Raw genomic sequence first — 14080 nt, 5'->3', positions numbered from 1 at the left:
GGCTGAACAACTCTTAGACAAATATAATATTACTGATAAGTATGCACGAGACGAATTGATTATGAATGCTGATATTATTGGTAATGATCTGTATTATAAAAAAATCAGAGTTACAACAGATAAAGGAAGTAGATTTTTAGAGAAATCCACATTAAAAAGTTTAAAAGGAGGTTCTGAATTTGTAAACAAAGTATATAAATATAGTGAGCCCGAATATGTGAGTCGTACATTGTATTCTGAAGATGTGAAAAATGATAAAATACCGGCTGAGAAGATGACGCCAGAAGACATGGGTATATACAAAGATGAACTGACAGAGTTACGGCAAGATGCTTCTGGTAATGCAGATAAAATACAAGCTTTTGAAAATAAAATCGAACAATGGAACAATCTAAACCCAGAATATAGAGCTATTAATGATGAATTAAGGATTGCGAATATGCGTATTAGCGACCTTAACAACGAAAAAGTTAAAATAAGGCTATTGAAAAGAGAAGCTGAAAAACAGTTAAAGGAAATTCCTGAAGATCACACCCAAGGAAAAGAAAAAGCCAAGAAACTACTAGCTGAACTCATAACAAGAGAAGCTAAAGTTGACAATCGAATTGAATACGAACATGGTAAGATCAGTGAGGCACGTGAAAGTCTAGCTACGACTAGGTCTCTTCGTGATGTAATTTCTGATCCAGAATTATCACTGAGACTGAAGCTGACAGAGTTATTTAAACGAAATGGTATTACAATTGCTGCAATACTGACTGCCCTTGGAATGACAATATCAACAATTGCCCTGGCTGTAACTAGAGGAGGAGGGGGAGGAGGGGGAGGAGGAGCAGGAACTGGCGGGTCTGGTTCAGGTCCACCCAAAGTATATACAAAAGCGAAAGAAATTGTAAAGCAATTTGGCGAATGGTTAAAAACATTGGCCGCAAAAAGTGCTGCTGCAATACCAGGTTTAATCGGCTCCCTCGTCAGTTTTCTATTAAAAACAGCAGGATCGGTGGTTGGATTTGTTGGAGAACAGCTATGGATATTTTTAACTGGTTTAACATTAGTAATTATAAATAAAATTATGTATTAATATGGCATCAACATGTTTGGTGAAAAGAATATTGCAAAGTTTCTTTCTAAAAATAAAGACCTGTTTGGTTTCTCTGTCGAATTGGAATGGTGCAAACTCCGACGAGTAAATCGACATATACTTCGAGCAAATCCAGGTGTCCGACTCAAAGATGATAATCTATATCATAACATATTAGCTTTCGTGAAGGAATGTCAGAAGACTAACTTCTTTAAGCGATTAGAATTCATAGCTGTATTCCAGGATACTGAGGATGACCAAGAGGCTCATCATCTCCAAGAATATTGGGTTCTTCGATTGATTCGCGACACAGGCAATCGATTTATCTTTCAGGCAGACGGAAATATTTACGTAAAGATGTGATTTTTGAATTTTTCTTCTAAGTTATTATATACACGAAGTGAAACTTAAGATGTGATTAATTTTCTTTTTAACATGTAATTTCTTTTTTTCTTCTACTATATACATTACACGAAAAATGGGGTACGATAGAACATTATCACCGACTTTCACCAACCGAATACCGAATGGAACGAAGTCAGAAAGAACTCATCATGTGATTGCTCATAATCCAAGTGAGGCAGATCCAGGCCAGACACTTATCATACGATGTCCGAAGTTAGAAAGCGGAGTACTCTTAGTTCCAGATACTTTCGACCTGGTTTTTGATCTCGAAGTAATGGGAGGTGGAACTACCCGTGTAGTACAAAATGTTGCAAAAAATTTGGTGGAGAGTATGAAACTCACATTTGAGGGCCAGGCACTTTCCGATTTGAGTAAATATAACCTCATTGAATGCTATCGTGATCTCTTCAAACATAAAAAGGAGAGATCGAACATGACACTGTACGGAATTCAGAACGAAAATCTAAGAAAATTGAGAAGTGGCGCGGCCGATGCAGATGCCGCCGTCGTGGGCGATAATTTACTTTTTGACACATATAAAACAAAATATGCTATTCGTCTCACTCATCCCCTCATAACAGGCCATGGAGTTGCATATCCATCAGCGCTAGGTAGTCATATTGAATGGCAAATTACGTTGGCACCCGCCCCCCAATTACTTGTTAGTAATAAACTGATTACAACCAATTATAAATTAAAAAACATTCAAATGGAATACGAAACAATTTCTGACCTCAATCTCGCGAGGTCAACTGCTGGTTATTACAACGGTGGAAAAAGTTACCTTTACGAGCATATACATTATTTTAGAAAAATCCCATTCAAAGAATCGGACACGGTTATCAATGAAAATATAAATGTACCACGACGTAGCATTAGAGGTATCGCTATACTCTTCACTAAAAATCAGAATCAGTCAGAACTGAACAGTGAACTTTTCTTTAACCCATCCATTGAATCTGTGTCTGTAATGATTGAAGGCATTGCAAATAAAGTGTACGCTCAGAAGATGATACCAAGACAATTTTGGCGAGAGGTGCGACGGTATTTTGCTGAAGATAAAGATTGGTGTGAAATTGATATAGATGAGGCCGATTATTTGAAGAATAAATTCTGTCTGTTTATCGATCTGCGTAGCTTTAAAGATATTGAATTTCATGGAAATGGTTTAAAAGTAATGAACACAAAGGACGGAATTCAACTTGAGATCCTGAAGAAAGATACCGCGTGGGGTGGCGATGACGCTCACAATGATAATATATTTGCCCACATTTATGTTATCAGTGATGCCCTGGTCTCTATTGAAAATAGTAGATTAAAGTCTTTACAATTTTAAACCCGTCGTCCGTCCTATCGGCCATGTTTCTGCCAGCCATTCGCCTGTGTCTGGATTATATAGCTGCACACGTTTGATATCATTTGGCGCCATCATGATTTTACTACGCTTTTCACTACGGATTTCTCCAGCCTTTTTCCGTACAAACTGTACAAATTGTGCCGGCTCCGGCTTCTTCCCAGTTTCAAATAGATCTTTATAATCTTCAAAGTTTAAATGTTTTCTAACACAAACATCTTTCACCCCTTTATTTTTTTTCGTCTCGGAAGTTGGAGTTCGAAAAGCATACACTTTCGAGCGTATGCCGACAAAATCAAGAATAGGTTCACCATTCAACTCATCTTTAAATTTACCTATCACTTTTTTATTAATCTTCGGAAAGTTGGGGGCCACCATGGCCCCACTCATCCCACTAGTATCATATATAGACTTCTCACCATTCTTTTCCACATCTTCCCGAACTATATCATTGAAAGTTACGTCCGGGGAGGGTATTGGTACACTGTAAACAAAACTGTCAGTATCCATGTAGGCTAATCGTATTCCAGGGAACTGGGCCCGAAAGTAATTGTAATGCGTCTCATACATAAGCAGCTTAGAAAGTTCCAGTACTGCGGCGCCGATGAAAACTGGTTTTACATATCTATGCTCATCCGTTTTCAGTTCCAGTAGGGCACTGTCGCAGGAATCGCCATCCTCTTCGGAAGTTATGAAAGTTATATGTTTCATCTTTGGATTATACTTCTGAATCTTTTTACGTCCACTATCCGTGCCGTTCCAGTCCGAAACAAATTTAAAGTCTCTGTACTTTCGAACATCTTCTATTGTCTTACCGAACATTGCATTATTCATCAGCTTATAGAAATTCTTTTCGAAATCTGTCCTCCCCTTTGCCCTCATTTTAGTGTTAAAGTCAATATATTTCGCGAGACATGGAGCTTCATCGAAAGCAAGCACCCGATAAATCTTTTTCAATCTCATTCCCATCCGAAGATAGAATTCCAGCAACTTGTAGTGTAAGACATAGGACTCTCTATCCATCACACTTGTAATCAGTCGACCGCCCTGCCTCGGAAATTCATAGTGATGCGGCGCTAATGGCAAATCGCTGTGTTCTTCATGTAATTCGGCTGGGTATTCTAAGTCTACTTCTAGAAACTTGGTGGAAAGGTGGAACCAGGTCCCCACGCTCCGCCGGCTCCGCCCCCCGCTCCGCCGGCTCCGCCTTCCCATTCGTCCCACTCTTCCATCGTCATCCAATGAAGTCCGCCCGTAGGCATTGCCTGACTCATTGCCCAGCCGTAGAGATTGTTTGCATCGAGATATTTTATTTCGGTCAACGGCTTCTCTGGATCCCAGTTCCCGCCGGCGGGGCCAGCGTAAGCCGGATGATTTGTCTGTAAATAATGAATATTACACTGGCTGATACCTCCTCGTATTCCCCGTTGTACGAAAGTCATCTGCTCAGCATCTTGAATGAGCCCAAACTTATTACCCGTGTAAAGTAACATAGCATCCCATGTCAAGCCAGGCGCTGACATGTAATGGGCCGGATCTAACTTATATGCTTCTAAACATGTGTCACGGAAATTTTCAAATATATTTGCAAGAAGTAGAACGTCAGTCTCACAATAGAATTCCATATAATCACGAATCGTCTTACATCCAACTTCGTCCCATACTCTTAATGCATGTTCGTAATCAGACTCCGAAATCCCCTCTTCCGTCAATTCGCTATAAAATTCCTCCCTCTCCGGGAGCTCACCCTCTCCCAGTCTGTCAACCGAGTCTAAATATTCGTAGGGGAAGAAACCTTTCGCCCTTTGAATGTCCGGGTACGAAAGTGCGCCGCCGTCCACCCGTGGGTCTCCGGCACAGTTTTTGCCAACTTCGCCAATGACCCCATCATCAGCTGAGCACTGTCCATAAACTTTATAGAAAAGAAACGTCTCTTTATCTCCCTCTTCCCTCCGGCAACAACAATTGAGGCGTGAAAAATAAATGTTTTCGAGAGACCCATAATTCCTCCATTGCTCGTCTTAGCTATGATTTTAGGCTCTGGTCCCCCTCCGGCGTCGATTTCATGTAATTCTTTCAAAATAAAAGAACCATCGTATCCCTTGAGGTTGTGAAAGTAGATAGGAATGGTTCTCGACGGCCGGCATCCTTCGCAATAGAAGGTCGCCTCCTCCTTCACTACTCGGTATCCTGCCGGCTCTCCACATGCAATACAGACTGGATCACATCCGTCGCGCCGGTAATTAGAAGGATCCCTCATCGGTATTATTTTCCAATAATACGATTTAGAATAATACTCGGCCCGTTCTTTCATATCCTTTAGAAAGTCTGTAACACAGGAGAGACCTGTGAATGTTCTTTTACCATAAACAGTGGGTCGGCCCGGGCCTCGTTCCGAAGAGGAACTTCCCCACCCCCGTTCCACCATAACATACGAAAGACAAATTGGAATGTGCCGGCCGGTCCCCTTCTCAATAATTGCCTCAGTATCTGCATAGACGACGTAGGGAGAAGGAACCTTCTTCCGATGTCCTTCAAATTGACACACTTCCTTAGGAAAATCTGGCTGGGCAGTGTCTGTTCCACAGTATACCTGATGTTTTTCTAATTCTTCTGTTGACTTAAAACCTCTTTTACAAACCATACAAATACACTTCCGTCTGCGCTCATTCTTTCGATTAGTACGAGAATTACGAAGGCGATTTTCCGCAGTAATTGGTACGAAGTGAGAACGGCCGCCGTCTTCGCCAACTATCAGTAAGATATTTGCTATTTGATTCCTATCACCTTCGGAACGGGCTTCACCTTCGGCTCCGCCAGGGGCACTATATAACACAGTTATGTCGGACGGGGGAGCGGGATCATTTTCGTAGATCTGAAATACTTGAAGTTTGATGCCTGGATTTTGCTGCTCGAAGCGCCTGAATACAGTCAGATCGGCGGGCGTAGGAAAGGGAATACCTTCCCAACAGTAGTCAGCAATAAATGGGGCGTACGTATTCCATTTTCTCCTTACCTGACCACCCCTCTTTTCACGAAACTCGGGGTCGGCCAACTTTAAACTTGCTACGATGGCGTATTGAAAACAGTTCTCGCTGCCCGAAGGTAGCACCAGATCGCTAACACAATGCTTATTTTTTAACCATCCGGGAAGTTGGACTGCGCCAGCCCCAGCCCCGAGTAAAACTTCTACTAGAATTACTTCAAAATTAAGTATCTCCTCGAGAACGAGACCAGAACCCTCAACATTTTCAATTGTATCAAGCATACGATCGTAGCGATCTATTAATTGTTGCCCCACATCCAATCCCGATCCTCTTACATCTTTTGTGTATGTATCATTTAATTTAACATACAATGAACGCGGTTGTGTATTACCAGTTTTCGGATCCGATAATTTGACTTCCATTTCGGTATAAACAGAGTACATCTTTCGGGCCCCTTTAACCATACCTTCAATATCCACCAGCTCCCCGATATCCTTGACTCGCTTGACTTCAGGAAATTCTTTTCGTAAAACTGCTCCCTTGAATGCTGTATGTAATTGACGGGACATAATAATCTTTATGATATATACTATCCTAAAAATTTTTAAAAATGAAAAAATAATTATTCTATGATAGGTCATCAAAATCCACTATAATATTTTTGGCAGCATTTATTTGTTTATATATCTCACCTAATCTTTCTAAGTCGACTAGTTCTTCCACATCTTGAATTTCTGGTTTATTAGGCGCAGCACAAAATATTAATCTCTCAACAGTGAAAGAAAGAGCACGCTTACTTAAGCGCGGTTTAAATGCTAAGAATTCTATCTTACTACCTTTTCGGATATTACGAGGTACAATAGCAGGATTTTCTCGGACTGGTAGTAACGGACTCACTGTTTTAAAACCGCAGTCAATTTCTTGAACCATATCAATACATGTAGCGAAATCGTGATTTCTCCCTCTCCCTCTTTTAAACTGAAATTTAAAATACCTCATGCCCGGCTGAGCCTCGCTCCCTCGCTTCTGATACACTTTAGATGGATTGTAAAATCCACAGGAATTATTCTTGGAGTGAGCGGCCAGGCTTTCAGCATAACTTTTAGCAGTTCTTGCATCGAAACTTTCACCTAAGGTACGGAATACTATTAAATCGGTAAACTTTTGAAGACTCAGTTGCCAACTGACACACACCCCATCGCATGTAGCAGGATCTCCTCCCGAACCGTACTTAAGTCCGATGTTGAAAACTACTTCTAGCTCACTGTCTACGTATATGAAAGGATCTACATATTCACCAAATACTAATTTGCCTCCATCATCAATTTTGATGTTTTCTCCGGTTTCAAGTATTTTTATTGCATCTGAAATAGAAAGGATTGTCATTGTCTTATCGTATATATCTTAATAAAAAAAAATTTTTAAAAAATTTCTATGATATAGTATCCCAAAAATGTCATACATATTCATAAATGGACCAACTGGAAGTGGTAAGAGTTACGATGCAATAAATTTGGATCCGTATCACGTACCAGAATTTGACACTAGTTTTTCCAGCAACATTGCCGACTTTTATAATGGGCGTGTCACCCCCGTTTCGATTGCTGATTTTCAGAACCAGTTTATAGAACATACGCTTAGTTTACAATGTCAGGCTGGGAGGAGGAGGGAGGAGGAAACCTCCTCCCCCCTCCCTTCAGAACAATACATTATTTGTGACTCTTCCATAATTCAACATCTGACTTTTTCTCGAATCCGGGGCGTTTCCACGGAGTGGGAAGAAAAAAAGATTGTTTCTAGAGCATTTGACCATTTACCCAGTTCATTATCATATTCAAAGATATGCCCTGGGATTATTGCAGGCGGAATGTGTTGACTCGAGCCAGGTCGTACGAAATCACCGGTACCGCCTTAGAAGAACTAGAAGAGATTCACAATAAGTTCAAACAGACTTTCTTAGAATTTGCCACGACTACAGACTTCCATGTTTGGTAATTCGGAACGCTCTTACCCCCCTCGTTCTCAAGAATATACTTAATCCAACAATTGATACCGAGACAGTCGGACCAGTAGAATATCCACGAGCTTTTGACTTTGGAATTGCATGGGGCAGCTCACGCGATAGCGGCAGCCAGGGATTTTTAATAGACGGTTTTTCCGAAGGTGAACTTGAAAAAGCGTACTTCCCACCTGGTCAAGAACAACTAGAACAACCTCGAGTCTCACTAAAGAACCTACACAAACTTCTTAACGCTTGTGAATCTGTGTGTGCTTATAATGCTTCGTTTGACCTACGAGCACTTGACATTATGAAACCCTACGGTTCTGTAACACCGGACTTTGAAGTTACTTGTCTATGGCTCATGTCAGTTGTGTACATTATACTTCAACCAGAACTTATCGATAAAACTGAAAAAGGGGGACTCGAAAGAACGGACTGTGGTAACATGAGAAGTCGTTTTGAAGATCTTGCAAACTTAATATGTGCCTCCGGAGGAACTGAGGGGCCCCCACCTCATCCACATACGGCCGAAAAAGATGCAGTAAGTGAACATTACTTACGACAGTACATGATAAATACTTGGCCAGGTGGGGGTGGAAGTGGGGTGGTAAACTGACACTTTCGGCTTTCAAGAAATTAAGACTTTTTCCATGGTACTTATTGAATAACTTTCGTAAATACTTACGTTAGTACTTACGTAGTATTTGACAAGTACCATGGACAGGAACTTACGAAGTACTTGACAAGTACCATGGACAGGAACTTACGAAGTTCTAATAACATTTTCCTCTGGCTCCCAACTATTGAAACTTTCTGGATAACCTTTCCATTTTATCAGATAATATTTCTTTCCTCTAATTTTTTTCGTCTTCAAAATTCGTTCTACTCTGTACAGCTCGTCCGAAAGGGCGCTCTGAAGTTCATCAGAATAGAAAGTGCCGAGTATTTCCTCTCCATTCAGATCTTTTATTTTGTAAACTGGCGGCGTTCCCAGTCCAGCCGCATACACAACTTTTGAAACCACGAAAATCTCCTCTGTCCAATTTGGTAAATATCCTTTCTTAAAAGTGGTCTTGTATTTTGTAATTCGAACCCGTTCTCCCGGCTTGAATTCAGGGTCAACTCCCCCGGCTGCCAACTCAGGACCGAATAGTGTATAAAATGCCTGCCAATCGTTGTCCTCTGTTACGTCCCTGGGTTTCATTTTGATACTTCCGTGAACGGTGTTATTGTAATTCTCAAGAAGTTCTGGTAGAATAGAAAGCCATTCACGTGTCTGTTTATATGTGAAGTATTTCCACATCATCGTCTTAAGAGTCCGATTAAAACGTTCAACGACGCTAGCTTTTTTGTCACTGTAGGTGTGAAACCAGTGAATTCCCCCTCCTCCAACCACCCCTGCATTTTTCGATTAGTAAATTCCCGCCCCTCATCTGTCTGAAGTTTGTCGGGTTGCCTCCCGGATTTCTTAATTATGTCTTGGAGCGCCTTCAGCGTATCATCAGCCGTTTTTGACTGTATAGGCCTGGCCCATGCATATTTACTGAGCACATCGATTACTGTTAGCATGTATCGAATGTTACGGTTCTCTTTTGCGAACGGGGGAGGGAATTCCACGAGATCCGCTTGCCATTGAGAGTCTATCGATGTTACAAAAACGCGACGGCCGCCCGTAGCATGAGAACGAGGTACCGGTTTATGTAGATTATAAGTTAGCTGAGTTTTTAACCACTCCTGCACCTCTTTCTTGGTCACTTTCAGTCCGCTGGCCCGTGCTGCGTCATACAATTTTTGTACACCTCCAAAACCAGTTTTCAGTTGTAATATAATTCTCTAAGAGTGCCTTCGGCTTCCATAATTGCTATATTATACGAATAATTTTATGTCGTACGGAGGGCATCTATATAGTACCAAAATCGGCGGCCACCGGACCCTCTATAAATCTCATACTATACGGATGCCGTAAACGAAATACTAGTTTACTGAATGGCCTACTTTTCAATTGCTTGATTAGGCCCACGGCTTCCTGTTCTGACACCTCCATTCCATATTCTTTTATAATAGTTTTGTTGTCTATCTTGTTCGGTGTGTAAAATAGTACTAACATCTGTATGTTTTCCCTAAATGGTTTACTAATACTAGTATATTGTTGAGTCAGAACCCAGACAGATAATCCGTCGTGCCTTGCGCTGAAACCAAGTTGGACTAAAACGTTACTGCGCTTCTTCATATCTTTGGACGAGGCGCAGTCATCGAGGATTATTAAAGTGTTCGTTCCAGCCCATTCTTTATGCACGTAGGTTAATGTATCATCCACTGCATCGAGTCCGACTGGAAATATAAACACATTATCATCGGTGAAAATGAATCTTCTATTATACGCTTTATTATTCATGAATGTTGGGCAAATGAATATCACATATTCGAATTTCCTTAAGTACGGACCGGTGAGGAGGTCCAACATAAATTCTGTTTTGCCAGAATATGTCGGTCCAGTTATAATCATGTTGAATGGTGGGGTTACGTATATTGACATTTCCTCTGGATCTATATACTGTAAATTAATGAATCTCTTCTAGTTCTTTTAAGTTACTGGTTCGAGTTAGATGAAACCCAGTCACATCGACAGCATCTGAATGAACTATATAGTTAGTGACTTTATTCCAGTACCTACAATAGTAATGAATATTGCTAAAGATAACAAACCAATTTTACCATATTCGTGAATAGGGTCTACGCTGGTCGTAGATGCTGCCCGTTCCGGGGAGGGGAGGGGAGGGGACCGAGTCGTGTCATTGTGAGGTGACTCTCCGGCTCGTCTTGCCACTTCACGGGATCCCTCCTCCTTCCATCTCGTGTACAGCACTTTCTCGAACTTCCGTGTTTATATCACCGTTCACCCCGAAGGACATAGATTCTGTAGCGTATTGCAATTCATTATTATAACCCGAGATTGCCGGGCCTGAAAGAATGACCATCTCAGACGGTAAGAGAAGTAAATTTGGTGAGACTGCCATATCAAGTTTGACGCCAGTATTCATTATTGTGTCTTGATATCGCCTATAACTAATTACTTTGTCGGTATTGCGAATTTCATCTTCGAGGAGAACGCCGAATTCTTTTCGGACTTGCTCTGCACTGCCAGTATCGCCCACTATGGTACTACGAATATTGCTTGTGCGCCAAGTATGCAATATACGTAGGCTTCAAGGCTTTCATTGAGGCGGGCGAGACCGGCCTTTGTTAGTCCCGAGTCTCCCTTCAGAGGAATGAAACTATTGTATTGTCCCTCCGATCCATCATTTCGGAAGAAATAATAGTGTGGTCTGTCTTTGTCGGGCAGTACATGTTTTTTCTTTCCAAAAATGGTATGTGTATAGAAAACGCCTCCGTCGGCGGAGAGGAAAAGTCCCGACCATTGTATATCGCTTTTGGCTGTCGAACGGGACCACGATTAGTGTAATATTCATAACCATAACCAAGACCTTTATTTTGACCTTTTCGATAACGAAAGTCGGACTTCGTTGGACTTATATTTCCAAATTCTGTACATAGAAGTTCATATTGGACGAGATTGTACGGATTGTCGCCCGCTTTGAAGGTGGGGGTATCGTCTGGAAGTGCAACGCCCATTTCGTGAAGGATACGACGTATTGTAAGATATACATGGAAACGGCAGAATGATCGTATTTGGGGCGGAAATTTCTTATCAAAGAGATGGGCGAATGATATACCACAACCAGTAGTGCTGCACCATACGGCGAAATTCAGTTGCTGGTCCCAATATTTCATATGCGGGCTGCCCAGCCAGACATTACTTTCTTTAGCTGATCGATGAGTGATTACGTTATCTTTAAATATATCCCGTGGATGAAAAGTAAATTTATCTGTCGGCGTTACATATATTTCTAAGTCCATGAGAACACGTTTTATGTCGTTTGGATTGGAAGGAATATCAGAATGCTGTACTGTCGGTACGCTCGTCTTATTCAATTGAAAAGCAACTGGGAATAGGTCTGTACTCATTATTCGTGTTTCTATATACATATAGATTTAAATGGAGGAGAATTTTCCATACTTCGGAATCGTACTAACATTCCAGACCATGTTAATATTATATTTCGGATTCAGGTTTTAAACGAATTTTTTATTTTTTACTAAGAAAGATAACATACTGCAAACAATGGAGAATTTAATAAAGTCATCGGCAGCGGCAAATACGACAGCGCCCTATCTGAACGGTTCTGAAGGACCAACCGCAGCGTCGGACAATAATCGATCCATAATAGAGACGAAACGTGAAAAAATACTCTGTGTCATCGCAAGTGGTCAAAGTAAGTTATTTTTTGGTAAGGAGATTTCAGTTGCTGACGTAGAAAAATGGAAAGATGAACGGTGGTTAAAGCCTTCAAAATGTACGAAGCGAAATACAGTTCTCTTATAAGTGATACCATCACTCAAAGTTTCATAGATCTAGGAGCCCGCGCAATAAGTCAGGTAGTTCCAATCGATGATCGAGATAACTATGCCACTGATCTTAAAAAGGATTTTATTCTAAACAGTGAAATAAAACGATTATCAGGGCGGATAGCGTACACGTGGGGGCCTGTGATTGCTCTAATTTCCACCGGTTTAATTACGGGTAAACATTTAAATTTTAAAAAAATCGGGTTTAATATAGTACCTGAAATAAATGGATTCAACTTCGCCGACTCAGCAAACGGCTCCGTCAGAAGCCCCGCCGACGGAGCCCACACCGCAAACGGCTCCGCCGACTCCGACACAGCGCAACATAGAGAAAGTGTCGTTACCGACGAAGCATCCAGGGAGAGTTGCTGCGGGCAAGAAATTAGCGGAATGGAACAGGCAAAACAGGGAGAAGAAACTAAAAGCAATGGAGGGGGGGAGAGGGGGGGAGGGGAATGATGCGGTAGCAGACCTACCACCTACAATGAAAGAACAGTGTGATAGCTCACGCGATAGCTGGTATAATAAATGTTATCTTGTTTTAGGAATTGTGGGAGTTTCATTGACTGCATTAGGACTATATTGGGGGCGTGCTCGACATATTTGTCCCATTCGGAAAGATCCTCCCCAGAAAGCGAAAAAACAGAGCACGTAGCAGCTCCCTCCGGAACAGTTCCGACAGGGGAGGGGGAGGGGGAGGGAGAGGTTTCCAGCTCCTCTACATTGTATGAGATGGATTAACTACCCATATTTTTTATTTTTATTTTTTATTTTATATACTAGTCAGCAATCATGGATATTAAAACAGTTGTAAACACAATGTACGATGGTATTGTAATCGCAGGACTTGCGATGGGATATCTTATGATCTCCAGCAAATTTCTGAAAATAGAGGTTGGCGATCCAAGTCGACCAAATTTAACTCGCTTGGCAAAATTAGGCGGTGCGACTGCTGCCGCGGTTGCGACCAAAGATCTCCTTGAACAGAAAAATATTATTCCTGCAGAACCTTATACTTCGTAATGGGCACCTTCGGAATAATAATAATATTCATCGAACATTTATACTTAGTAATATATACAACGTACAACAATGATCATTTGGATTGAAAGTCAAACAGGTGAACCTGTTACTGTTAATTTTTACCCTTGTATTGACACGACACAGTTTACGAAGATAAGACTGCTAGAGTGCGGACTATATAATTCATGGCATAACATAACATCGACGAATAATGTAATAAAATATCAAGAAGGTGACCAACCGAAGAAGACTAAATCAATACGTCCAGGTAACTACAATATCGATACGTTAAACAAAGCAATCGGGTTGAAGCAAAAAATTAATTTTGAAAAACATCTGCCGACAAACCATGTTTATCTAACTTTGGCTAAAGATATTAAAGTCTATTTCAATGCCACAGGTAGCTTCGCCAACGTCGTCGGCTTTTCAGATAAACCTGAGGACAACCCAGTTATAAAAAGTACTATTAGTCCGAAGAAAGTGGATTTCTTAACAGTCACTAAATATATAGTTCATTCAGATGTAGTCGATGTTACTGGAAATTATGTTTCATTTGGTTCGGGTGCCTCCGGAGGATACATACAGGGGAAAGTATCGAACTGTTTACAAATACTTCCCATCCGGGATACGAGAGAAATAAGTGAAAAGGTTACTTACGATTTTAAAAACGGAGCAATTTCTATGCCATTGAGAAAAGGGGGAGATTACATGAATTCAATGCGTATCTGGATAACAGATCAGGATGGGAACATGATCGATTT

The sequence above is a fragment of the Ptychodera flava genome, chromosome 13, assembly GCF_041260155.1.
Source record: "Ptychodera flava strain L36383 chromosome 13, AS_Pfla_20210202, whole genome shotgun sequence".
NCBI classification, from domain to species: domain Eukaryota; kingdom Metazoa; phylum Hemichordata; class Enteropneusta; family Ptychoderidae; genus Ptychodera; species Ptychodera flava.
Note: the sequence above shows the minus strand (reverse complement) of the source record.